Source organism: Pristiophorus japonicus, chromosome 7 (genome assembly GCF_044704955.1).
Source record: "Pristiophorus japonicus isolate sPriJap1 chromosome 7, sPriJap1.hap1, whole genome shotgun sequence".
Classification (NCBI taxonomy): domain Eukaryota; kingdom Metazoa; phylum Chordata; class Chondrichthyes; family Pristiophoridae; genus Pristiophorus; species Pristiophorus japonicus.
The window spans coordinates 51,203,625-51,229,876 of NC_091983.1; the positions used below are offsets into that span (position 1 = coordinate 51,203,625).

At 45.8% G+C, this 26,252-nt stretch overlaps 1 protein-coding gene across 1 annotated transcript in view; it reads left to right on the forward strand.

Moving 5' to 3' along the window:
- The first annotated feature begins 3,148 nt into the window (after positions 1-3,148).
- The window catches only part of rps7 (ribosomal protein S7), a 439,982-nt gene continuing 416,878 nt past the window's right edge, over positions 3,149-26,252 (forward strand). Inside the window, exon 1 of the mRNA XM_070884949.1 lies at positions 3,149-3,158. The gene's annotated coding sequence lies outside the window, so the exon portion shown is untranslated. The remainder of the gene's footprint in view (positions 3,159-26,252) is intronic.

The following is a 26,252-nucleotide window of genomic DNA, read 5'->3' on the forward strand; positions in this document are numbered from 1 at the left end:
GCCTTTTGAAAGTCCAAATACACCACATCCACGCTACTAGTTACATCCTCAAAAAATTTGTCAAACATGATTTCCCTTTCATAAATCCATGCTGACCTGGACCGATCCTGTCACTGCTTTCCAAATGCGCTGCTATTACATCTTTAATAATTGATTCCAGCATTTTCCACACTACCAATGTCTGTCCATTTTCCACACTACCAATGTCTCTCTCCCTCCTTTTTTAAAAAGTGGGAGTTAATTCAGAGACTAGGTTCCTGAACTTAAGGAAAGGTAACTTCGATGGTATGAGAGATGAATTGGCTAGGACAAACTGGCGCATGATACTTAAAGGGTTGACGGTCGATAGGCAATGGCAGACATTTAAAGATCACATAGATGAACTGCAACAATTGTACCCTGTGTGGCATAAGAATACAGAAGGGAAGGTGGCTCAACCGTGGCTAACAAGGGAAATTAGGGATAGTGATAAAGCCAAGGAAGGGGCATATAAATTGGCCAGAAAACGCAGCAAACCTGAGGACTGGGAGAAATTTAGAATTCAGCAGAAGAGGACAAAGGGTTTAATTAGGAGGGGGAAATCGAGTATGAGAGTAAGCTTGCTGGGAACATAAAAACTGACTGCTAAAGCTTCTATAGATATGTAACGAGAAAAAGATTAGTGAAGACTAATGTAGGTCCCTTGCATTCAGAATCAGGTGAATTTATAATGGGGAACAAGGAAATGGCAGACCAATTGAACAAATACTTTGGTTCTGTCTTCACTAAGGAAGACACAAACAACATCAGCTATCCTCCAATCCATAGGAACTGATCCTGAGTCCATGGAATGTTGGAAAATGACCACCAATGCATCTACTATTTCTAGGGCAACTTCCTCAAGTACTCTGGGATGCAGATTATCAGGTCCTGGGGATTTATCGGCCTTCAATCCTATCAATTTCCCGAACACCATTTCCTGAATAATAAGATTTCCCTCAGTTCCCTCTTCTCGCTAGAAACTCGGTTACGAAGTATTTTCGGGAGGTTATTTGTGTCTTCCTTAGTGAAGTGCAGTCAGTTTTTATGTGCCCTGCAAACTTACTCGCATATTCTATTTTCCCCCCCTCCTAATTAAACCGCTAGTCCTACATAATAGAACATAAGAATTAGGAACAGGAGTAGGCCATCAAGCCCCTCGAGCCTGCTCCGCCATTCAACAAGATCATGGCTGATCTGGCCGTGGACTCAGCTCCACTTACCTTCCCGCTCCCCATAACCCTTAATGGTTAAAAATCTATTATCTGTGATTTAAATACATTCAATGAGCTAGCCTCAACTGTTTCCTTGGGCAGAGAATTCCACAGATTCACAACCCTCTCTCTGGGAGAAGAAATTCCTTCTCAACTCGGTTTTAAATTGGCTCCCCCGTATTTTGAGGCTGTGCCCCCTAGTTCTAGTCTCCCCGACCAGTGGAAACAACCTCTCTGCCTCTATCTTGTCTATCCCTTTCATTATTTTAAATGTTTCTAGAAGACCACCCCTCATCCTTCTGAACAACGAGTAAAGACCCAGTCTACTCAATCTATTATTATAAGGTAACCCCCTCATCTCCGGAATCAGCCGAGTGAATAGTCTCTGTACCCCTCCAAAGCTAGTATATCCTTCCTTAAGTAAGGTGAACAAAACTGCACGCGGTACTCCAGGTGCGGCCTCACCAATACCCTATACAGTTGCAGCAGGAACTCCCTGCTTTTGTACTCCATCCCTCTCGCAATGAAGGCCAACATTCCATTCGCCTTCCTGATTACCTGCTGCACCTGCAAACTAACTTTTTGGGATTTTCTCAAAGAGTTTCATGCACAGTGGGTGCCTTTCAGTTCCGCGCGGAGGGGTTTCCTGTACGGGCTGCTCCTGCACACTCTCAACTTTGCCATCCTCGCCGGCCGTCCGGACACGCTATGGCGTACCATCTTGCCGTCCGGAGGAGGCGGGGGTCCCCGATGGAGGGCACTCTATGCGGGAGTCCTCCCACTATTCATCGGGGACTTGGCCTGGAGGGTGGTGCACGGAGCAGTGCCGTGCAACAAATTTTTAAGCCGGTTCACGGACTCCCAGGCCGCCTGCAATTTCTGCGGTCTGGAGGAGTCCGTGTTCCATGTTTTTACTGAGTGCACGAGGTTGCAGCCCCTGTTTCATTATCTAAAGGGGCTGCTCCTGAAATTCTGGCTGCACTTCAGCCCCACTTTCCTGATCTTTGGGCACCCTGTGCGGAGGGAAGCAGGTAGGTCCGAGGGCCTCCTCGTAGGACTGCTCCTGGGCACGGCCAAGGGTGCCATCAGCCGGTCCAGGCAGCGGGCGGTCGAGGGGGTCGTTCAACCTGACTGCCTGCCTCTCTTCCGCTCTTACATCCGGTCCAGGGTGTCCTTGGAGATGGAGCACGCGGTGTCCACCGGTACGCTCGCGGCCTTCCGCGAGAGGTGGGCACCGGAGGGACTGGAGTGCATCATCACGCCCGGCAACCAAATTTTAATTTGATTTTACGTTTTAAAGTTTAATTTGTTTTAATTGCCGGTGCTTTTAGTGTCCCCCTCCCCTTTTATAGGGGGCACTGGAAAAAATGAGATTTTAGCGCCCAAAAAAAAACCAAAAAAAAAAGACCACCACAAAAAAAAACACATAAAAAAGAGAAAAAAAAGGGCCTTGTAAATGTCTGCTGTGTCATCCAGGGCGGGTGGCACGGTTTAATGTTTTTTGTTTTGCAGATAAACTCCAAAGAGAGTTTCATGCACAGTGGACCCCCAGGTCCCTCTGCACCGCAGCATGTTGTAATTTCTCCCCATTCAAATAATATTCCCTTTTACTGTTTTTTTTCCCCCCCAAGGTGGATGACCTCACATTTTCCGACATTGTATTCCATCTGCCAAACTTTAGCCCATTTGCTTAACCTAACTAAGTCGCTTTGCAGCCTCTCTGTGTCCTCTACACAACCTGCTTTCCCACTAATCTTTGTGTCATCTGCAAATTTTGTTACACTACACTCGGTCCCCTCTTCTAGGTCATCTATGTATATTGTAAACAGTTGTGGTCCCAGCACCGATCCCTGTGGCACACCACTAACCACCGATTTCCAATCCGAAAAGAACCCATTTATCCCGACTCTCTGCTTTCTGTTCGCTAGCCAATTCTCTATCCATGCTAATACATTTCCTCTGACTCTGCGTACCTTTATCTTCTGCAGTAACCTTTTGTGTGGCACCTTATCGAATGCCTTTTGGAAATCTAAATACACCACATCCATCGGTACACCTCTATCCACCATGCTCGTTATATCCTCAAAGAATTCCAGTAAATTAGTGAAACATGATTTCCCCTTCATGAATCCATGTTGCGTCTGCTTGATTGCACTATTCCTATCTAGATGTCCCGCTATTTCTTCCTTAATGATGGCTTCAAGCATTTTCCCCACTACAGATGTTAAACTAACCGGCCTATAGTTACCTGCCTTTTGTCTGCCCCCTTTTTTAAACAGAGGTGTTACATTAGCTGCTTTCCAATCCGCTGGTAACTCCCCAGAGTCCAGAGAATTTTGGTAGATTATAACGAATGCATCTGCTATAACTTCCGCCATCTCTTTTAATACCCTGGGATGCATTTCATCAGGACCAGGGGACTTGTCTACCTTCAGTCCCATTAGCCTGTCTAGCACTACCCCCCTTGTGATTATCTCAAGGTCCTCCCTTCCCACATTCCCGTGACCAGCAATTTTTGGCATGGTTTTTGTGTCTTCCACTGTGAAGACCGAAGCAAAATAATTGTTTAAGGTCTCAGCCATTTCCACATTTCCCATTATTAAATCCCCCTTCTCATCTTCTAAGGGACCAAATATACTTTAGTCACTCTTTTCCGTTTTATATCGGTAAAAGCTTTTACTATCTGTTTATATGTTTTGCGCAAGTTTACTTTCGTAATGTATCTTCCCCTTCTTTATTGCTTTCTTAGTCATTCTTTGCTGTCGTTTAAAATTTTCCCAATCTTCTAGTTTCCCACTCACCTTGGCCACCTTATGCGCATTGGTTTTTCATTTGATACTCTCCTTTATTTCCTTGGTTATCCACGGCTGGTTATCCCTTCTCTTACCGCCCTTCTTTTTCACTGGAATATATTTTTGTTGAGCACTATGAAAGAGCTCCTTAAAAGTCCTCCACTATTCCTCAATTGTGCCACCGTTTAGTCTGTGTTTCCAATCCACTTTAGCCAACTCTGTCCTCATCCAACTGTAGTCCCCTTTGTTTAAGCAGAGTTCGCTCGTTTGAGACACCCTCAATCTGCATTACAAATTCAACCATCCTGTGATCACTCATTCCGAGAGGATCTTTTACGAGGAGATCGGTTATTATTCCTGTCTCATTACACAGGACCAGATCGAAGATAGCTTGCTCTCTTGTAGGTTCTGTAACATACTGTTCGAAGAAACAATCCCGTATGGATTCTATGAATTCTTGCTCAAGGCTACCCCGTTCGATTTGATTTGACCAATCGATATGTAGGTTAAAATCCCCCATGATTACTGCCGTTCCTTTTTCACATGCCTCTATTATTCCCTTGATTATTGTCCGCTCCACTGTGAAGTTATCATTTGGGGGCCTATAAACTACGCCCACCAGTGACTTTTTCCCCTTACTATCTCTAATCTCCACCCACAATGATTCAACATTTTGTTCATTAGAGCCAATATCGTCTCTCACAACTGCCCTGATATCATCCTTTATTAACAGAGCTACCCCACCTCCTTTCCCTTCTTGTCCATCTTTCCAAATTTTCAGATACCCCTGTATGTTTAATTCCCAGTCTTGGCCACTCTGCAACCACGTTTCTGTAATGGCCACCAAATCATACCCATTCGTAATGATTTGTGCCGTCAACTCATTTACTTTATTTTAAATGCTGCGTGCGTTTAGGTAGAGTGTTTTAATACTAGTTTTTAAACCATGATTTTTAGTTTTGACCCCTCCTGCAGCCCCTTTATATTCATATATATTGTCCCTTCCTATCACCTTGTGGTTTACACTTACCCCAGTGCTACTCTGCTCTGTTGCCTCCTGCCTTTCGCATTCTTTCTTGGGGTCCTGTTCATCTGAGCCCTCACCCACTAACTAGCTCAGAGCCCTCTCCTGGGTTCCGAATCCTCCTCGCACTGAGGCACCGAGCTTTCATGCTTGCCTTTCTATTACACTTTGACCCTTTATAATTTTGCTGTACAGTGGCCCTTTTTGTTTTTTGCCTTGGGTTTCAATGCCCTCCACTTTTACTCATCTCCTTTCGCTTCTGTCTCCATTTTGTTTCCCTCTATCTTCCTGCATTGGTTCCCATCCCCCTGCCATATTAGTTAAACCCCTCCCCAACAGCACTAGCAAACACTCCCCCTTGGACATTGGTTCCGGTCCTGCCCAGATGCAGACCGTCCGGTTTGTACTGGTCCCACCTCCCCCAGAACCGGTTCCAATGCCCCAGGAATTTGAATCCCTCCCTGCTGCACCACTGCTCAAGCCACATAGTCATCTGAGCTATCCTGCAATTCCTACTCTGACTAGCACGTGGCACTGGTAGCAATCCCGAGATTACTACTTTTGAGGTCCTACTTTTTAATTTAGCTCCTAGCTCCTTAAATTCGTCGCGTAGGACCTCATCCCTTTTTTTAACCTGTATCGTTGGTACCAATGTGCACCACGACAACTGGCTGTTCACCCTCCCTTTTCAGAATGTCCTGCACCCGCTCCGAGACCAGGGAGGCAACATACCATCCTGGAGTCTCGGTTGCGGCTGCAGAAACGCCTATCTATTCCCCTTACAATTGAATCCCCTATCACTATCGCTCTCGCACTCTTTTGCAGCAGAGCCAGCCACGGTGCCATGAACTTGGCTGCTGCTGCCCTCCCCTGATGAGTCATCCCCCTGAACAGTACTCAAAGCGGTGTATCTGTTTTGCAGGGGGATGACCGCAGGGGACCCCTGCACTACCTTCCTTGCACTGCTCTTCCTGCTGGTCTTCCATTCCCTATCTGGCTGTGGACCTTTCACCTGCGGTAAGATCAACTCACTAAACGTGCTACTCACGTCATTCTCAGCAGCGTGAATCCACCCTCAGCTCCAATTCCGCAACGCGGACCGTCAGGAGCTGGAGACGTTTCGCAGCTCTACCCATATAGATTCCACATCATCCAAGCTAATGTCCTGCCTTTCAATTGCGTTAATCTCCTCTTCAACCAGTAATGCTATCCCACCTCCTTTTCCTTTCTATCTATCCTTCCTGAATATTGAATATCTTCGGATGTTGAGTTCCCAGCCTTGGTCACCCTGGAGTCATGTCTCCGTAATCCCAATGACATCATATCCGTTAACAGCTATCTGCGCAGCTAATTCATCCACCTTATTACGAATGCTCCTCGCATTGAGACTCAGAGCTTTCAGGCTTGTTTTTTTTTTTTTTTTAAAGCACTCTGTCCTTTTAGAATTATGTTGTAATGTAATCCTTTTTGATTTTTGCCATTGATCTCTCTGCCCTCCACTCTTACTTTTCTCCTTCCTACCTTTTGCTTTTGCCCCCTTTTTACTTCCCTCTGCCTCCCTGCATAGAGTCCCATCCTTGTGGCCAGGCCCATGTGATCCCAGGATACGTACAGGATCCTGGAAGCAATGTTCCCGTACACTGGATTGCGAATCTAGGTCTAGAATCCTATGTTCCTCCCGGACCACCAGGTATTTTTGTTAAAAAAATTTTGGTCGGAGGCATCCGTCCGCAGGAAGCCTCCGACTACATTATCCCCCCCCCCATTAATTCCAGCTGGTGTCTGCACCAGTATGGGTTCATCTTGTTACCCCCTAGACCGGGACAGAAAGATATCGAACCCAGGGGGAGCAAGTTGACATGACAATCAGAAGTTTAAAAATGACAGGAATCAGTCCACTTTACAGGAGGACTTAGAAAGTGAGCTTGAGGATAGCGCACTGGGTGGAACACAGATACAAGTGAGCAGGAACTAGTGGAGGTGGCAGAGGAAGAGAAAGAAGCAACTGGTGAGCTCATATCCATCCAGGAGTATGGGGATCCTGATCACCAGAACATATGGTGGCACTTAATTTGGAGCATGTACAGAGAGCTTCGTTTGTATGGCTCAGGGAAATATACATGAAGTTGATAGAGTTGTATGACTGCCAATTAATTAGGTGCTATGACAATGTAGGTAATGGTAATTATTACACTTACACTTGCTCACAGACTTTCTATGGGTTTTTCCACTGGAGTTTGTGGGATTTAAAAATCCAAAACAGCGCAGCGCCTTCTACAGTGGATCTGGGACTTGGTGACACCACCTCATAAACGGCCATAGCCAATTTCGACCCGAAGTTTTTGTATACATCTTTCTCCGGACAAGTCCAATTAGGTCTGCTAATGCTGATTTATAAGAGGATAGCTTCTATCCTCCATCATTTCACATGGCTTCTCTTCCATTCATGCATGACTCCTTATTTCCCATAGGGGCACCTGATGTGTGAAAGGGTACAGTGGAAGAAATATTGGAGACTAACCTCAAGGCAACCCTACAAAGCCTCTTGATCCACACAATTGAACAGAAGGGGGAAAAACTGCAATATAAACTTACCCATAGATGAAGAAACTAAATTAAGTTGCAGCTATAAGTTGCTGGCTGTTTCCTTCAACTTTTTATGTAAAAGCATAACACAGTATCTATCAATGCCCAATGTATTTATTTAGATTAGGAGTAGCATTGCAGTGATATAATGGACAAAGGTGCAGAAGGGATAACAACATGAATTGTTAAAACAGGCAGGAACTTCCTCCATGCACTCTCACCGGAAATATATGTGATATGCAAAAGAGTGGAAACCCAACGTTCTGGGCCTCTGCCCCTTAATCTGACTCATTACATCTTGTGATGTGGCGTAACCGACACTAAATTAGCCCAACGATCTCAGCCCCAAGGATAAATTGCACCCATTTAATTGCCGCATTAATTTGATAAGTATTATATTTTAATAAGAAAGCTGAACAAGTGATGATGCTATATTGAAATCAGAGAGGAGAGTGTGTGGTGATCTCTATAGAGTAATACTGTCACATTGTACAATGAAACATTTAGCTTAGAACTGGAAAGGAAGACAACGGGCTATTGTGTAATGCTTTGCATTATGTTTTTTGCTATCTTTCTGTCATGTATGTACATGCTGTTTGTAGCCACCAGATGGTGTCATTGTTGGAGGCCACTGAGCAGCACTCACATGGTGCTGCTCAGGTATAAAAAGCCAGCAATTTTGAGAGTCAGGCACCTTGGGCCTAAATAAAGCAGAAGCAAGGTTAAACCTTGCTTAGTTAAACAGTACTCAGTTTAAACCTTTTTTGGCGACGAGAATACAAGAACCTATGTTTGCCAAATGAGCATGATTGGATTTTTAGAACGATTCGTGGAGGGAGAAGATTGGGCAGACTTTGAAAGCCGTTTGAACCAGTTCTTCGTGGCCAACAAAATGAAGGGGGTCGACAATGCAAATCGGCACCGGGCCGTGCTCCTCACTGTGTACTGTTTAAAGATCTAAGGTCTGATAAAGAATCTACTCATGCCTAGTGATCCAACAGAGAAAACTTACGAGGAGTTGTGTACATTGGTACGGGAGCACCTCAAGCCAGACGACGGCATCATCATGAGATACAGGTTGAATTCACACGTTTGATCGGATGGCCAGAGGGCAGCGGAATTCGTTGCCGACCTGAGACGCCTATCGGGACCTTGCAAGTTCGGGACGGTGTTGGCAGACATGCTGCAGGACTTCTTTGTTATCAGTATCAACCCCGAGGTGATCCTGCTCAAACATCTGGTGGTGGAGGAGTTGGATTTAAAAAGGGCCATCCAGATCGTCATATGAATGACGACGGACAGGAGTTTAAAGCAAATATCGGGAAAGAACCGAACCTTTGCAAGTACTGTAAATGAAATTGATTCAGCTTTCGGCAGAGCAGCACATGGCAGGGTCTATCTGGCTGCGTTCGCAAAAAACTGTGGCTGCCCAAAGTCCGCCAGCGGGAATGTATCCGACTTCTCAGTGTTGGCGTTGTGGGGGAAATCATCGGCACCAGCAGTGCTGATTTAAGCAATATAGTTGCAAAGGCTGTCTGAGAGTAGGGCATCTCCAGCGCAAGTGTCCGCAGATGAGCAAGTGAGCTACAACATACCACGTGGAGGAAGAGAGTCAGACTAGCGCGGATCCGGATACGCAATCCGAGATGCCAGAGGAGGAAGTGTATGGACTGTACTGTTTCATAACCAAGAGTAAACCAATTTTGATTAATGTGAAGTTTAACGGGATACCGGTATCGATGGAACTGGACACGGGAGAGAGTCAATCGATCATGAACGAGAGGGCATTTTATAAGCTGTGGGATACTAAGACTGTGAGGCCCAGGCTGAGCCCTGTTAACGCCAAGCTGCACACGTACACCAAAGAACTGATAAAGGTGATTGGCAGTGCACAAATTAACGTGTCGTATAACGGTGCGGTTCACGAGTTACCGCTGTGGATTGTTCCAGGCAATGGCCCAACGCTGCTCGGCAGGAGCTGGTTGGAGAAAATCAGATGCAACTGGAACGACAAAGGCGTGGTCGTCGTCGGAAGATACATGTGCCCAAGTACTGAGCAAGTTCCCATCACTGTTCGAACCGGGTATCAGCAACTTCACAGGAGCCAAGGTGCAGATGCAAGACCCGTCCATCATAAAGCTCGGGCAGTGCTGTATATGAGGAAGGAGGTGGTCGAAATTGAACTGGACAGACTCCGGTGTGAAGGGATCATATCACCGGTCGAATTTAATGAACGGGCCAGCCCCATTGTTCCTGTGCTGAAAAGTGATGGCACAGTCAGAATCTGTGGAGACTACAAGGCTACGATCAACAGGGTTTCGAAACAAGATTAGTACCCGTTACTGAAGGCTGATGACTTGTTTGCGACGCTAGCCAGAGGGAAGTCATTCACAAAACTGGACTTGACATCGGCCTATATGACGCAGGAGTTGGTCGAGACATCGAAGAGACTTACGTGCATTAACACGCACAAAGGACTGTTTATTTACCACAGGTGCCCGTTTGGAATTCGCTCGGCTGCAGCACTATTCCAGAGGAACATGGAAGGTCTACTGAAGTCCATTCCCAGAACCGTCTTGTTCCAAGATGACATCCTGATCACCGGTCGTGACTCCAAGGAACATCTCAACAATCTGGAAGAGGTTCTACTGCATTTGGACAGAGTGGGACTCAGACTTAAACGCTCGAAGTGCATCTTCATTGCACCGGAGGTCGAATTCCTTGGGAGGAAAATTGCCGCTGATGGCATCAGACCTACTGACGTGAAAACCAAAGCCATCAAGAATTCACCCAAGCCGCAGAACGTGACAGAGCAGTGTTCGTTCCTGGGTCTACTCAATTACTTTGGTAACTTCTTACCTAAATTGAGCACCTCACTTGAACCACTGCAGATGCTATTGAGAAAAGGCAACAACTGGGTGCGGGGCGCATTGCAAGACAGAGCTTTCGAGAAAGCCACCAATCTGCTTTGCTCGAACAAGCTGCTGGTACATTATGACCCATGTAAACGTTTAGCTTTGGCCTGTGACGCATTGTCATATGGAATTGGTTGCGTGTTACAACAAGCCAATGAGTCGGGGAAACTTCAACCTGTCGCATATGCATCCAAAAGTTTGTCTGAAGCAGAAAGAGCCTACAGTATGGTCAAAAAAGAAGCTTTAGTATGTGTGTACAGTGTTAAAAAGATGCATCAATACCTGTTCAGTCTGAGGTTTGAATTAGAGACCGATCACAAGCCGCTCATTTTGTTGTTTTCCGAGAGCAAAGGTATCAATACTAATGCTTCATCCCGCATCCAAAAAGGTGGATGCTGACATTATCTGCCTATGATTATGTCATTCGCCACAGGCCTGGCACAGAGAATTGTGCCGATGCTTTCAGCTGGTTGCAGTTGCCCACACCGGAGGTGGAAACACCACAACCAGCAGATTTAAATGTTAAATGTTGAGAGTGAAGGTACCCCTGTCACAGCTCAACAAGTTAAAATCTGGACCAGCCAGGACCCGACATTATCGGTTATACAGAGTTTGCATCCTCAAAGGGGATTGGTCTGCCATACCTAAGCAAATGTGTGAGGAGGCCAAACAGTACATTTGTCGCAAGGACGAACTGTCTATTCAAGCAGATTGCATACTGTGGGGCAATCGAGTTGTAATGCCTAAGAAAGGGAGAGAGAAGTTTGTGCGTGAGTTACACAGCACACATCCTGGCAGAGTGATGATGAAGGCCATCGCCAAGTCCCACGTATGGTGGCCAGGAATTGATTTGGAGCTGGAAGCATGCGTGCATCAGTGCAACACCTGCATGCAGCTCAGCAAAGCACCAATAAAATCGCCACTGAGTCTGTGGTCATGGCCATCCAAACCTTGGTCCAGGATCCATGTAGATTTTGCAGGTCCCTTCCTGGGCAAGATGTTTTTTAGTGGTGGTGGATGCTTATTCGAAGCAGATAGAATGCATAATCATGTCATCCAATACGTCCACGGCAACCACAGGAGAATCTCAATGTCATGTTCACGAATCATGATCTGCCTGACATAGTGGTGAGCGACAATAGGTCATGCTTCACCAGTCATGAGTTTGTAAAACTTAGCATAAAACATGTAAGATCAGCACCGTTCAAGCCTGCGTCCAACAGACAAGCTGAACGTGCAGTAGAAATTATCAAGCAAAGCATGAGGAGAGTAACCCAAGGGTCACTGCAGATCCGCTGGTCTTGCATTCTGCTGAGTTACAGGACAAGACCCCACACACTCACTGGGGTCTCGTCTGCTGAACTCATGATGAAAAGAGGAATTAAGACCAAGTTATCTCTTGTACATCGGATTTAAGTAATCATGTTGAATACAGAAGACAGAGTCAACAAGGGTACCACGATCGTGCAAATGTGTCACGTGAGATTTCTGTTAATGATCCTGTATATGTGTTGAATTATGGTCAGGATTCCAAATGGATCGCTGGTACGGTCATGGCCAAGGAGGGCAACAGAGTATTAGTTATTAAGCTCAAGAATGGGCAAACTTGCAGGAAACACATGGAACAAAGCTGAGGCACACAGACGAGCCAGAGCAGTTGGACGAAGAAACCATCGAAGACCAACCAACCTACCAGCAACCTTCAGTGGACTCAAGGGTTATCAGTGAACCTGGAATTTCCATCTCCGACTAGTTCAATAAAAATGGATTTGCAATTCCTGACATGGCCACTGCTACCCCCAACAAGTCAGCCATCCAGCCACCAGCCACAACAGACTCCGCACATTCACCCAAGACCGGAATCGAACTGAGACGGTCAACCCGGGAGCGTAAAGCATCGGACCATCTCAACCTGTGAAAGACTGTGATAAGATCTCAGATCAGGGTATTGTCATGTACGTACATGCTGTTTGTAGCCACCAGATGGTGTCATTGTTGGAGGTCACTGAGCAGCTCGGATATAAAAGGCCAGCCATTTGAGAGTCAGGCACTTTGGGCCTAAATAAAGCAGAAGGTTCTACCTTGCTTATATAAGCAGTACTCAGTTTGAACCTTTATTGAATACATAAACACTTTCTTTGCCACACTTTTGGAATACATTGGCCCGCATTTTTCAGTAAGCAGCTAAAGAATGGCGCTAGCCGTTCATTACACTTGCCATCACCAACACCTTGTTCCGCCAGAGGGACAAATAAAAGGCATCGTGGCAACACCCTTGCTCCAAGCACTGGCACCTGCTCGACTATGTCATCGTCCAAGCCAGGGATTGCAAGGATGTGCGCATCACTAGCGCCATGACATGAGCCGACGACTGCTGGACGGACCACCGCCTAATCTGATCCACCATCGACATCAACATAGCCCCAAAGCGGAGGGGGAAGCAGAAGCAGTGCCGCAAAAGTCAATACCGGAGCACTTAAGGACCCAGCTAAGAGAGCCCTATACAGCCAGTGCCTCACAGCTAACCTGGCGTGCCTTCATGACCCTGAGACGCAGAATGACCACAGCGCTTGGTCTGCCCTCCAGGCCTCCAGATGCTCGGTCACTCAACCAGGAAACACCAGGACTGGTTTGATGAGAATGATCAGGAGATCCAAGAGCTAATAGCTCGCAAGTGCAGGGCATTTCTGAGCCTTAAACAACCACCCAAAGCGGGAGCAGCAAAGCAGCATTACAGATGGCTCAAGGCTGAGGTCCAACAAAAAACCCAAGACCTAAAAGAACAGGTGGTGGATGGAGAAAGGGCAGGAGTTACAGCAGCTGGCCGTCAGCCATGATGTGAGAGGATTCCTCATCGCAGTCAAGGCCACCTACAGTCCAAACACCCAAGGCCCCATCCCACTGCTGGCCAAGAACGGGGAAACACTCATCAAGGACACCGAGGTAGTCGGGGCCCACTAGAAGGAGCACTTCGAACATCTCCTCAATAGAGACTCTGCCTTTGACTCGAGAGTTCTCGACTCCATCCCACAGCATGCTACCTGCCACTGCCTCAGTAAGACCCCAACACTGCACGGAGGTAGAAAAAGCCATAAGACAGCTTAAAAACAATAAGGCTACGGGTGCGGATGCAATACTTGCTGAGGCATTGAAGTATAGCGGAGAGGCACTGCTGGCGCGAATACACAACCTCATCTCTCTCATCTGGAGAAAGGAGAGCATACCAGGGGATCTGAGATATGCAGTGATCGTGACCATCTTTAAAAAAGCAAAAAGTCCGACTGTGGCAACTACAAAGGAATCTCTCTGCTATCAGCTCTCTGCTTGGGAAAGTCGTCGCTAGAGTGCACCTCAACTGTCTTCTTCCTGTGGCTAAGGAACTCCTCCCAGAGTCACAGTGCGGATTTCGTCCCCTACTGGGCACAACGGACATGATTTTTGCAGCGCGACAGCTGCAGGAGAAATGAATGGCCTTCTTCGACCTTACAAAAGTCCTTGACACCGTCAACCGCAAGGGTCTATGGAGCATCCTCCTCCATTTCGGATGCCCCCAAAAGTTCATCACCATCCTCCGCCTGCTCCACGACGACATGCAGGCCATGATCCTTACCAATGGATCCATCACAGACCCAATCCACGTCCAGACCGGGGTCAAACAGGGCTGAGACATCGTCCCAACCCGCTTCTCAATCTTTCTCGCCGCCAAGCTCTACCTCACAGTCGACAAGCTCCCCGCTGGAGTGTAAACCATAGAACCAGTGGGAACCTGTTCAACCTGCGCCGTCTCCAGGCCAAGTCCAAGACCACCCCAACCTCTGTCGTCGAGCTACAGTACGAGGACGCCTGCGACTGCGCACATACAGAAGCTGAACTCCAGGACATAGTCTGAGGCGTACAAAAGTATGGGCCTTACGCTAAACATCCGTAAGACAAAAGGTCCTCCACCAGCCTGTCCTCGCTGCACAGCACTGCCCCCCAGTCATCAAGATCCACGGCATGGCCCTGGACCACTTCCCATATCTCGGGAGCAGGCATCGACAACGAGATCCAACACCGCCTCCAGTGTGCCAGTGCAGCCTTCGGCCAACTGAGGAAAAAAGTGTTTGAAGACCAGGCCCTCAAAACTGCCACCAAGCTCATGGTCTACAGGGCTGTAGTAATACCCGCCCTCCTGTATGGCTCAGATACATGGACCATGTACAGTAGACACCTCAAGTCACTGGAGAAATATCACCAATGATGTCTCCGCACGATTGTACAAATCCCCTAGGAGGACAGGCGCACCAACATCAGCATCCTCATCCAGGCTAACATCCCCGGAATTGAAGCACTGACCACACTCGATCAGCTCCGCTGGCAGGCCAGATAGCTTGCATGCCAGACACGAGGCTGCCAAAGCAACTGCTCTACGCGGAGCTTCTTCACGGCAAAGGAGCCAAAGGTGAGCAGCGGAAACGTTACAAGTACATCCTCAAAGCCTCCCTGATAAAATGCAGCATCCCCACTGACACCTGGGAGTCCCTGGCCAAAGACCGCCCTAAGTGGAGGAAGTGCATCTGGGAGGGTGCTGAGCACCTCGAGTCTCAACACCGAGAGCGCGCAGAAATCAAGCGCAGGCAGCGGAAAGAGCATGCGGCAAACCAGTCCCACTCACTCCTTCCCTCAACGACTATCTGTCCCACCTGTGACAGAGTCTGTGGCTCTCATATTGAACTGTTCAGCCACCAAAGAACTCACTTCAGGAGTGGAAGCAAGTCTTGTTCGATTCTGAGGGACTGCCTATGATGATGATGATGATGCTTTGTATGATGTTTTTTGCTATCTTTCTTTGTCACACTTTTGGAATACATTGGCCCGCACTTTTCAGTAAGCAGCGAACGAACAGCACTTGCCGTTCATTACACTTACACTTGCCCACAGACTTTCTGCGGGTTTTTCCACTGAAGTTTGTGGGATTTAGAAATTCAAAACAGCGGGGCGCCCTCTACAGGGAATCTGAGACCTGTGTGACTTGGACAAGTAACTCTGTGTCTCCTTAACCAATCAGATTGAAGAGACCCCTCAGCTCAGGGCTGAATTGTAACTCCCAAAAACAGGTGGGTTGAGGTCGTGTCAGACGTTAATGTTCAAAAAATCAGGAACAGGAACCAAATATGCTTCGACCCAGTCCACTTCCGGTTTTAACGGAGGCAGGATGAGGGGCAAGTGACCAAACTGCTCACGGGAAGCAGGCTGGTCATTTAAATATTATAATGAGGCTGTCTATCATTGTATTAACAGTAATTCTATTCTTAACCAAAGCAGCTGGGTTTCCCAGGCCTCAGTAAACCCAGCAGTTGAAAGAAGATGAAAAGGGCTGAATCCATGAGGTAAGTGCCTTTATAGAACAGCTTGTGGGCCAGGAGGAGCACGAGTGCTTCCTGCAGGTCCAAGCTACCCAGTAAACCATCCTCCCACTATCTGTCTGCTTCCCGCCGACCACCATTCGACGCCTGCATCCCCCCAGCCGCCGCGCCCGCCCGCCCCCCCCTCCCACCCTGTTCAATATCGAAACCTATTCCCAACCTCAATCGGGACCTCCAGATCCTGACGCCACCCCTACCATTCTCTCACTCCCCCACTACACGCTTCAGTTTTGTAAATTAGGGCTACTGTGGGATTCCCAGAAACCCCACAGAAATTTTATTTAAAGGAGCCCTGCAGTTAAAACCTGCAGGACATTTGGGAAAACCGTTCTTCCAGGTTTCCAGACCTCATAACTGCCCTCCCCCACACAGAACTCACCTCCAGGCCCAAGGTGCTTCACAGGAGCGCCATCAGACAAAATTTGACACGGGGCCACTTCAGGAGATCATGGGCCTGAAATCCCAGTTTCTTCATCCCACGGGCGTTCGACTAAAAAGGAGAGAAAAGATGCGCACTTACCTTTTGGTCGAACGTTCACGAGAGATCACGGACTCGAGGCCTCCTCTTCTTGTGCAACAGAGCGGGTTCACGTTGGAACGTCTGTAGGAGTCACGTGGGCCTGGACACCCAATCATGGTAAAGTATTTTCTCATTCATAGTAATAGGCGTTTCGTAAGTTCAAAACTCCTATTACTATGAATGAGAAACATCCCAAACGCCCAAACACTACATCATTTTTTTTTTTTAAAAACACCTCACATAAATAGATTATAGAAATTAAAGTTGATAGAAATGTTTTTGGAAAATAAAATATTTGCCGATTTTTAAAAAGTTTTAATTATGGTTTAAAATAAAATTACCTGAGTGGATAGGGTTTTTAAACATAAATATGTAATTTTAAATTTTATTTTTATATGTTTTTGATATGTTTTAAAATTCTTACGCTGGTAAAAATAGGCTGTGCACCTGCTTTTAACAAGCGCAAGAGTTTAAAGGACATTCGCAGGGCAAGAGATGGGAAAATAGCCCAATCTCTGCCGTGGGAATGTCCTTCTCCCCAAGATGCGTGTGATCTGTCAAGCCAGAAACTTGACAGATTGGAAAAGCCGGTTTTTGCAATGCCTTCCCGGGTCCCTACACATTCCGTATGGACCCGGGGACGCCGGGATTTCAGGGACGTTAGTGCAGATAGATTTTAAGGAACAACTTAAAGGGGAGAAAGGTAGAAAGGTGGAGAGGTTTAGGGAGCGAATTCCACTGAATTATAGTGCACAAAAATTGATGAAAATCATTTAAAATAGCATGTTCATTTTGTGAAATGAAGAATTATTAATTGCCTAATTCTATAACATAACCCTAATACATAAAGTTTGCACTATCAAAAATGTTACTTCTGCTATATAAATATGAATGTTTATCATTAATCTAATATGTTGTGAAAAGGCTGGCCGGGGCAGTAATCCAGAATACCATTCTTTTGAAGACCTGTGCTTGAATTCATATCAGTAGCTAATATTAGATCATCTCTCAGAAAGTTCAATTACTAAAATCTATGCAAATATACATTTCAACAGTCTCATTCCAGTCAATAGTAAATATGAACCTTTCTCTTCCAATTAATATAGTGTAATGTATTTAAAAAAATAAAGACCACCATTTAAAAATGTGGGACACGTTGACAACACGTTGATGCAGGACATAAAAACTTAGTGCTTAACATGTCCAGCTACTGCAGAGCAGCAACAACAAAACAAACCAAAATGTTTAACTATGGAATACCATCGTCAGAAGAAGTCATACTGAGAATCTGTATTGCTCTGGTCAGACCACATTTTTGTATCAGGTCCAGTTCGAGTAACAGATATAAGGGAGGCCGCTCAGTGAATGGGCCACAAGGGATGAGGAAAGACTAAAAACTTGAGGACTGACGCTTCATGGGCTCCATTTCACCACCAAGAATGTGACAGGGCAAGACTTCTTGCCACCACTATGTCCTGCCGCTCCGACAGCGAGGCTGAGGCCTTGGAAGAAAATGGCATCAAAATATTTTGACTGCTCCTCTGGGATTGATAGCCTTTCTTAATAGCAATTTTGAAGCCTAATTAAGGCCTATTATGAGACCTATACCTACTGAAAAGAAGCATAGGTCCTGATGAATCTATCAGTTGAATTCCTTTGCTAGCCTAGACACACGCTCCAAAGCTGGCTGTGGAGGAGGGGGGAGGGAAAGAAGATGCACCCATGCCTGCACCCCCGCCCCACATTATGATTTCTGATGAAGCCCAAATGGGACAGATACCCAGCAGATCCAGGTTCTTCTCCAAATTCCATCTTTGGCCCATAGGTGATCTGCCCGACTCATGGTAGTAAATGATATAGAAAAGGTAGATCTGGAGAATAGCGTCAAACTATGAGAGGTGGACGAGGAGACACAGGTTCAAACTAGTAAAAGAAAAACTGAGGACTGACGATTCTTTAGATAAAAAATAATCAATACATGCAATGAACTTTCAGATGGATGAGTGGGGACAGAAACCCATAATCATTTAAGAAACAATTGGATGGCTGATAAGAGGCTGTCGTGTGTTTCTGGTTGGATAAACTAAAATGGTCCAAATGCCAGTGCTAATCTGTAACTATCTTGTGATCATATGATTGGAGCACAACGTATGGGTTTATAGAGTGAAAGGACGCAGGTTTGTTCTCTATCTCTGTCATATCATGTTGCAAGATGTCAAGCAGAGGTAATGGGCCGAAAATTGCGGTCGGAGGCTTCCTTCGGACAAATGCCTCTGACCCCCCAAAAAAATCTACGAAAATACCTGTGGCCCGAGGCCTTCATTTGCTGCGCAGCGTACGGGAAGATGTCTTCCACGTACGCAAGTCTAGGTTGGAATCACGTGGGCTTGGACCACCAATGAACATCTAGTATTCTCTGATAATAATGTGAGCTCGCTTTGTACATGCTCCCATTACAGTTTCAGCATCGAGAATCCAGAGTTCCAGAACCCGTACTGTTCCAGAATCCGGACACGAGGCCGATCTGTGGCAGGGTCGTCCGGAATCCGAAAAATGTTCCGGAATCCGGACCCCCACCTCTGGCCGCCTCCAACCTCTCCCCTGCCTCGGGCCGCCGCCGACCTCTCTCCCGCTTCGGACAGCCGCCGACCAATCCCCTACCGACCTCTCCCCCGCCTCGGGCCGCCGCCGACCTCTCCCCCGCCTCGAGCCACTGCCGACTTCTCCCCCGCCGACCTTTCTACCCTCCCCCCAACCTTGTCCCTGCCTTGGCCCCTCCCCCCCCCATCTCGAGCCTACCTCTCCCTGCCGCCACTCGGTGGCCCAACCCCACCCCCTCCCCTACCTTGGCCCAGGTGGTTCTGCACTCGGGACATCGGAAAGACGTTCCAAAGTCCGGAAATACACAGAATCTGGAGTGGCCTTGATCCCGAGGCTTCCGGCTTCTCAACGATGTACCTGTTCTATCAATGCGTAAAACCCCCTAAAAGAAGAAATACAACACAATAAATAAATAAAATCCTCACACATTTAAAATTAATTGAAATAAAAAGTAAGTAAATGTTTTAGAATTTTTTAAAACATTTTTTACGTGTTTTAATAGGGTTAATGGACAGGATTTTAAATATTAAAATGAATGATTAAATTTAATTTTTTTTATGTTTTAAAAGTGGTACGCTGGTAAAAGTAAGCTACATGCAATTTTTGGCCCAAAGAAAAATTGGCCTGATGTCACTAGAGTTGAGATTTTGTCGTACTTTGGTCTGGCTTATCAGTGCTGCACTTCTGACAATATTCTACATGATAAACTCCACAAGCAAGACCAAAAATTTCACACATTTGTCTAGAAATTAAGCACTTCAAATATTATGTTAAATACGCTAAAACGCTGAACAAAGACTTTCCATACAAATATGTTAATCGTTCATACACTAATATTCAAACAGTTTCATTTCAAAGCAATTGCATCCACAGAAATGAAATTCTGAGAGGCACACAAAATTTTATAATTTAGTATTACACCTCACAATTACACATTCACCAGTTAAAATGGTAGCCTGGCTGAAAATTAAATACTTAATGTATTCAAGGATTATCAGCCACCACAGTGTGACTGTATGAGGCACTAATTTCTGAGCACGCAGATAAGCAGTCAAGTACAGCTGAGGAGTTCTTTTTTTCCATGATATCTGGATTATATTAAATGCAGTCACTCCTGCAGTGACTTTTATTACTGGTATAGTATACCTCTCAAACAAAATAAGTTTTAATCATTATTATTTAAAAACTGAGTGGCAAGAGTGAAGTCAGCATGGAACAGGGAGGTCTTAAAAATCATAACTACTGTGATGAAGTTTATTTTTAATACATTAACTCGAAGCAGAATTCCAACCTTTTGAAGTTGGAAGGGGGAAAAGGAGAGAGAGAGAGAGAGAGAGAGAGAGAGTTTTTGTTACAAAGATTCAAATTTTGGTTTGGTTTGTAACTAAGATTTAATAGGAGAATTGCTAAACATAGCAAGTTTAAGAATTATATGTACAATAGTTTTTTTAAACAGCAGAGAGGTAATCAAAAAGGAGGATTTGCACGTTATGTGTGACAAAATTGTAAACCTGGATATTTCGCAAGTAAGTTTGCAATTTGGCTACACATAGTACACGGAGAACATTGTCCCCACAGTTCCTAATCTAGAGTAACGCACAGAACTAAACTTATTTTCATTCAAGAAAAAAATATTGAAAAGAGACATGATCCACATCTTTAAAATGCTGAGAAGAATGGTTAATGTAGATGCAATTGCATTATTTAGCTTCGACTGTGAAAGGAGGGGGCTGAAATTCAGGCATGCCAGAAAGCCGGGAGCTGGGCTTTGGGTCGATTTTAAGCACTTTGAAATTTTTTTGATGTCAGACCGGAAGTCAGTCATAGTGGCGGGGGTGGGGGGGGCGCGGAAGTGCGGCGGTGAGTCCAGCTGAGGGGCGGAAGTTGGGGCGGGGTCAAGTCAACGCCACTGTCACTCAGCGGCGGAGCGGTGGTGACGTCACTGCGCGTGTGTATCACCACGTCTCTCCCCTCAGTTAAAGGGGAGAGAATCGGGGATTTTTTTTAGCTTTGGCCACTGGGCCACCAGGGAGGGTTTCGGTCAGGCCAGTGGCCTGGCACCCAAGAGGTGGTGCCAGGCTGCCTGTTGGTGGCCCGGCTGAACCAGGGGCAATAATTTGCCGGCCGATCGGGAAGTCGGGCGGCAAAAATTTTTTAAATGGTTGCCACGGCACCCTCCCCTTGAAGGGCCGCTGCGCTGCCAGGCCACACACACTTTTGAAGTAGGAATGGGGAGAATAGGGAGAGAGAAAGCTGTCGGGGGCACTGCGTGGCAGGGCAACGATTTTTTTCCCTTGAATTTGAGTCGGAGTAATCTGGAGGTGCGGGAGAGTAGCAGGGTGCGCAAAAGGAAAGTGGAGTGCTAAATCATGCCCTATCACTTCCCTTTGAGTGCTAAAATGTGGTGTGAGGGGCGGTAGCGGCAGAGTGCTGAACAATGTTCCCTGCAGTGCTGCCATGTTTGGAGGCTCCTTGCCTCGCTTAACAGGAAGGGCCAACTTTGTTTTGATTCCATCTTTAGCCTATCTCTGAGGCCACAGTACATGTGCTACGTTACGTAACAGGCCCAAGCACTCAAAGAATGCAGGGCTGACGAATCGCAAGGTCAAAAAAAAAACAAACATCAGAATCAGAGATTAATAAATATTGGTCGACCTGACCACCACTGCCTTTAAATATCACTCTCCAAGCAGCCAGCCAAGGCGACAACGCCTCCTGCAGCTGCCATAACTGACAGCAGGTGATGTTGCAGGGGGCGGGAACAAATATCACATCCGGGGCGCTAACAGATTTAGTGGTGACTATCATATATTTATGGCCCCTAGTTTTGTACTCCCCCACAAGTGGAAACAATTTATCTCTGTCGACCCTATCGAACCCCTTCATAATTTTAAAGATCTCTATCAGATCACCCCTTGGCCTTCTCTTTTCTCGAGAAAATAGCCCCAGCCTTTCAGTCTGTCCTGATAGGTATAACCTCTTAATTCTAGTATCACATTTGTAAATCTTTCTTACACCTTCTCCACTGCCTCGATCATTTTTATTATAAGGAGGCCAGGACTGTGCACAGTACTCTAACTGTGGTCTAACCAAGGTTTTATATAAATTTAACATAACCTCTCTGCTTTTCAATTCAATCCCTCTAGAAATGAAGCCCGTTGCTTTGTTTGCTTTTTTATGGCCTCATTAACCTGGGTCACTACTTCTAGCAATGTGTGTATCTGTACCCCTAGATCCCTTTGCTCTACTACTGCATTTAGACTCTTATTCAAGGAGTTTGTGGCCTCCTTAGTATTACTACCAAAGTACACCACCTCACACTTATCTATATTGAAATTCATTTGCCAATTCATGCGCCTTCTGCAAGTTTATTAATGTCTTCCTGTTATGACCTCACAAGGTTAGCAAAGTTAAGTATGATGCCTACAAGCTGTCAATGCGTATTTCATACTTTCAGACAATAAATCTATATTTACCCTAAAAGTGTATTCACAAATGTAAGGGTATTGCCCTGTGCACCAAAGGAAAAAAAAAAAATCGACTTGGATTAATATCGCGCCTTTCACGACCACTGGACATCTCAAAGCGCTTTACAGCCAATGAAGTACTTTTGAAGTGTCGTAGCCAATTTAGCCACAAACAGCAATGTTATAATGTCCAGATAATCTGTTTTTGTTATGTTGATTGAAGTATAAATATTGGCCACGTAAACTCCCCTGCTCTTCTTCGAAATAGTGCCATGGGATCTTTTACGTCCACTTGAGAGAGCAGACAGGGCCTTGGTTTAACGTCTCATCTGAAAGACGGCGCCTCCGACAGTACAATGCTGCAGTGTCAGCTTAGATTTTGTGTGTTCCTGGAGTGGGACTTGAACCCACAACCTTCTGACTCAGAAGGGAGAGTGCTATCCACTTGGTAAACAATCTGTAGTAACACCTGCATATGGGAGACTTCAATTAAATGGAAACAGCGTTTTATAGTGCATGCATGCCCTTTGATGCCTCATTACTTTGATGGGAATTCCATACAGGAGTGAAGAGAATTCTCAAATAGTAACATACGGTTGAAGTTGACAACTGACAACAATAATTCTTTTATCATGCAGGAAAAGATTTCACACAATTCCCAAAAAGGACAATCTACAGGAGGAAAACAGTAGGTGGCGAAGACAAAGCAAATCCTGAGAACTCACTCAACTAATGCTGTAGAGGTGGAGACAAGGGAGGGTCTGCATCCACTGATGGTTTGTGCTGACTAAGTGTACTCTTCAAAGGTCAGAAATGGTTTCTCTTTTTTGAGGTCATACTCTGAGGGGGTTCTTTCACGAGCCTAACAGGAAGAAAAAAAGTGGACAACTGGAAACTCATTACAATTCTGATTCATCTTATCTCCATCGAAAGCGAAAGAAAAAATGCTGCTTCAGAGAGAGAAGTAACCAATACCAAAACGTTCAACATCTGGCCCCTACCAACACATATTGGCCCACTCCATGAGGAACTTTATCACTTGCACTCACCAATCCAGATAGCACTACAGATAGACTAGATGAGGAATTGACAGAGGGCAATTCATAACTCACAATGAAGCCAGATAATAAGGAATTGGATGGAGCATGATTTACCAGAGCAGAAGCTTAGTGAATGTCAGACGATGATGACAGAGGTCTTGCCATTACAAGACAAATGCTCGCGAAGTATCAGAACCACATGAAGCCAATGAAACGTTTCTCCAAAGATATGCAACAAATGGCAGGGATTGCAGCAAAATCCAAAGCCATCCTTTCCAGCACTCTCAGAACGGACTGCTCTACAATGCAGAGCATCCTGGAGTGAATGACAGCTTCAAAGCTCTTCCACATGTCCTACAGAGTACAAAGGCCTTGTGATACATAACTGCATGAATATATTGAGGAATGATCTTCTGGAGCTATGCATCTTGGTGGCTGGAAGGAGCAGAGCGAGAGTGATGTAAATAGAGCCGGGGGGGGGAGCGGGGGAGACAAGAGGCCAGAGTCCAGAAGGAGCAGAGAGGAGCGGCTCCAATTCAAAACAAAATCAAAGAGTGACGTCACAGGAGATCAGACAGGTGATTGGTTGGGGAGTATTATAGCTTTTCTTTGCTTTCTAAGTTAGGGAAGGGGGTTAAATTAAGAGCTGAGAAACTGTAACTTGCTAGTACTTATTAATTTAATAACTTTAAACATAAAATAATTGAACAATAAAACTAGACTAGACTATTGATTGAATCAAAGCTTTAACTAATTAATTAATAAATAAAACAAGGTTTAAGACAGCAGGGCAGGTGGTGTGCTGGAGCATGTGGGAGTTGGCAGAGAGCAGCGCGATCCCAAGCAACCACATCTGCAGTAAGTGTCTGCAGCTCGAGGAACTTTGGCTCAGAATTGTTGAGCTGGAGTATAATCTGCAGACATTACGAAGCATCAGGGAGGGAGTTACCTGGACACTTTGCTCCAGGAGGCAGTCACACCCTTAAGGTTCAATAGTACTTTAGAGTTAATCAATGGTCAGGGACAGGAGGGTGTGGCTGTGAGTCAGCAATATATGGGGACCCAGGATGCATTGATGGAGGAGCCTCAGCCCTTGACCCTGTCCAATAAGAACGAGGTACTTGCTCCCTGTATGGATCAGGAAAAGTACTGCAGGGATGCTATTGATGGAGTGCAGCGAAGGTTCACCAGACTGATTCCCGGGATGGCAGGACTGACATATCAAGAAAGACTGGATCAACTGGGCTTGTATTCACTGGAGTTCAGAAGAATGAGAGGGGATCTCATAGAAACGTTTAAAATTCTGACGGGTTTAGACAGGTTGGATGCAGGAAGAATGTTCCCAATGTTGGGGAAGTCCAGAACCAGGAGAAGGGGCAAGCCATTTAGGACTGAGATGAGGAGAAACTTCTTCACCCAGAGAGTGGTGAACCTGTGGAATTCTCTACCACAGAAAGTTGTTGAGGCCAATTCACTAAATATATTCAAAAAGGAGTTAGATGTAGTCCTTACTACTAGGGGGATCAAGGGGTATGGCGAGAAAGCAGGAATGGGGTACTGAAGTTGCATGTTCAGCCATGAACTCATTGAATGGCGGTGCAGGCTCAAAGGGCCGAATGGCCTACTCCTGCACCTATTTTCTATGTTTCTATGGGCAAACTGACCACGGCACCGTGGTACAGGGGGAATCCAAGTGGGGCGATAAGGAAGAAATGTGGTAGTGGTAAGGAACAGTATAGTCAGGGGGATAAATACTGTTCCCTGAAGCCCCGACAAGGAGTTCCTGAGGTTGTGTTGCCTGTCCCGTGCCAGCGTTAAGGATATCTCCTCGTGGCTGGAGAAGAACGTGTAGTGGGAGGAAGAAGATCTAGTTGTTGTGGTCCATGTAGTAACCAATGACATAGGTACAACTAAGAATGAAGTTCTGCAGAGTGAGTTTGAGGAGCCAAGGTCGAAATTAATAAACAGAAACTCAAGGGTAATAATCTCTGGATTACTACCTGAGCCAAGCGCAAATTGGCATAGGGTCAAGCAGATCAGAGAGTTAAATGCTTGTCTCAAAGAGTGGTGTGGGAGGAAAGGGTTTCAATTCATGGGACACTGGCACCAGTATTGGGGAAGAGGGAGCTGTTCCATCGGGACAGGCTCCACTTAGACCGTGCTAGGACCAGCGTCCTGGCTAAATCGAATAACTAGAGCTGTAAATAGAGCTATAAACTAAAAAATGGAGGGGAGGGGTAATTTAGATTTCTAAAGAGAAAGGTCAATGGAATAGAGCAGTGTAGCGATTTGGGTAAAAATAAGCAGAGTGCGACAGAAAGGGACAGAGAGTTTAATGGTAGCAGTGCAGCAGATAATAAGGTCAAAGCAGGGAATAATGGTAAAAAAATTTAATTAAAGGCTCTTTATCTGAATGTACGAAATATTCGTAACAAGATAGATGAACTAGTGGCACAAATAGAGATAAATGGGTTTGATCTAATAGTCATTGCAGAGACGTGGTTGCAAGGTGACTAAGGTTGGAACTAAATGTTCCACGGTACTTGGCGTTTCGAAAAGACAGGCAGAATGGCAAAGGAAGGGATGTAACCCTGATAATAAAGGGTGACGTAAGGACTGTAGAGAGAAAGGATCTCAGCTCGGAAGATGAGTAGGTAGAATCAGTATGGG